The sequence below is a fragment of the Amphimedon queenslandica genome, unplaced genomic scaffold (genome assembly GCF_000090795.2).
Source record: "Amphimedon queenslandica unplaced genomic scaffold, v1.1 AMPQUscaffold_3672_Cont24337, whole genome shotgun sequence".
In the NCBI taxonomy this organism is placed as follows: domain Eukaryota; kingdom Metazoa; phylum Porifera; class Demospongiae; order Haplosclerida; family Niphatidae; genus Amphimedon; species Amphimedon queenslandica.
In genome coordinates, this window is record NW_003556004.1 from 1 (window position 1) to 1,433 (window position 1,433).

General features: G+C 32.2%; 1 long non-coding RNA gene across 1 annotated transcript; it reads left to right on the top strand.

Moving 5' to 3' along the window:
* Positions 1-165: 165 nt before the first annotated feature.
* On the top strand, positions 166-1,420 carry LOC109592870 (uncharacterized). Its single transcript, XR_002190604.1, has 3 exons — positions 166-320; positions 538-734; positions 1,367-1,420. It is a non-coding gene; the product is annotated as an uncharacterized LOC109592870 (long non-coding RNA).
* The last annotated feature ends 13 nt before the right edge of the window (positions 1,421-1,433 follow it).

Here is a 1,433-nt window from a genome sequence, read left to right on the forward strand (position 1 = left end):
TACATTGTATACATGTACATTACATCATTAGTAAAATGATGAGAATTCAGTGACTGATATAAGATACTGTGATATTTACATGTATTTACCACAATTCTCTGATTACTACAGTACATGTGCACGTACATATACATGTACATGTACATGTACATGTATACTCTCGTTTGTTATTGATTGTTTGATTTTTGGTTGCTAGGGTGAGCTCTGCCCGGATACTGCCATGACAGTGCTTACTATATATGATGGTTGGTTCAGTCGGTTGAAGGAGGAAAGGGATAATATTTTATAAGCTAAGGAAGCACTTGAACTAGCTGAACCAGGTAATAATACATGAATACATAACATGAATAACAAGGCATTTGTCTGAGGACTAAAATGATTATATTTGAATGTACTGTACATGTACATGGACATACATGTACATGTATGTTAGCTTTTTACAGCTACATGTACATGTAGTTTCTATATCATGCAGTCGTGCAATAATGTACATGTTACATAATCTTCCTCTTTCTCTTTCTTGCTCTCTCTCTACAGATTGTGTGATAAACAGCTATCCAACCAGTCTCATTATGACTTTGGTCTGAGAGCCCTATGGTGAGTGCTGGTAATATCAAGAGGGACAGGATACAGCAACATACAGATATATCCAGGGACATACAGATTTTTGCGGAAGTAATTTTTGAAAAATCGTGAAATCTGTAAAATTTACAGCTCTAAAAAAGCACCCTATGGTATGTAAGAAATGAAGGAAGAGAGAAAAAGCTTCAAAATACACAGTTTTTAAACTAAATACTGTATACACGTACTTGTACACGAATTTTTAAAGTTGTTCAAAATGCTACAAGTACATGCATGTATTTGTACATACTGTATATCCTCAAGTAAAAGCTGGATGCAAATAAACACCAGGTGTACATGTGTTCTACATAATATACAATATTTATTACTTGTCAATTTTTAACTCAGCTCAGACACACATACATGTACATGTACATCTATATCGTGTTATATTTTTACTCGTGTTGTGTATTGTACATTATAATACACTGAGAATGATGCTTTCTAGTAAATGTTATTTTTTTAATCTTTTTTGTGGCTTAAAGTTACAGCTGGTCTTGTGTTAGTGCCCAGTTGTCGTTCCCGTAGCAAGCACCAATAATTATTAATTAATTAATGTGCTTCTATCCAGTGACATGAGCCAATGAATGATGTTACTGGATGCTTGGAGACACACACATCACATGACTATCACATGGTCTATTATTATTGATTAATTATTTATTTATTTATTATATATTTATCATTTATTTATTTATTTATTATTTATTAATTGATTGTGTATTAATTATGTATTTATTAATAGGATTATTGATAATGTTTGTGGTGAGATTAATAAGAGACAGTGGATCATTTTTGATGGAGACGTCGAT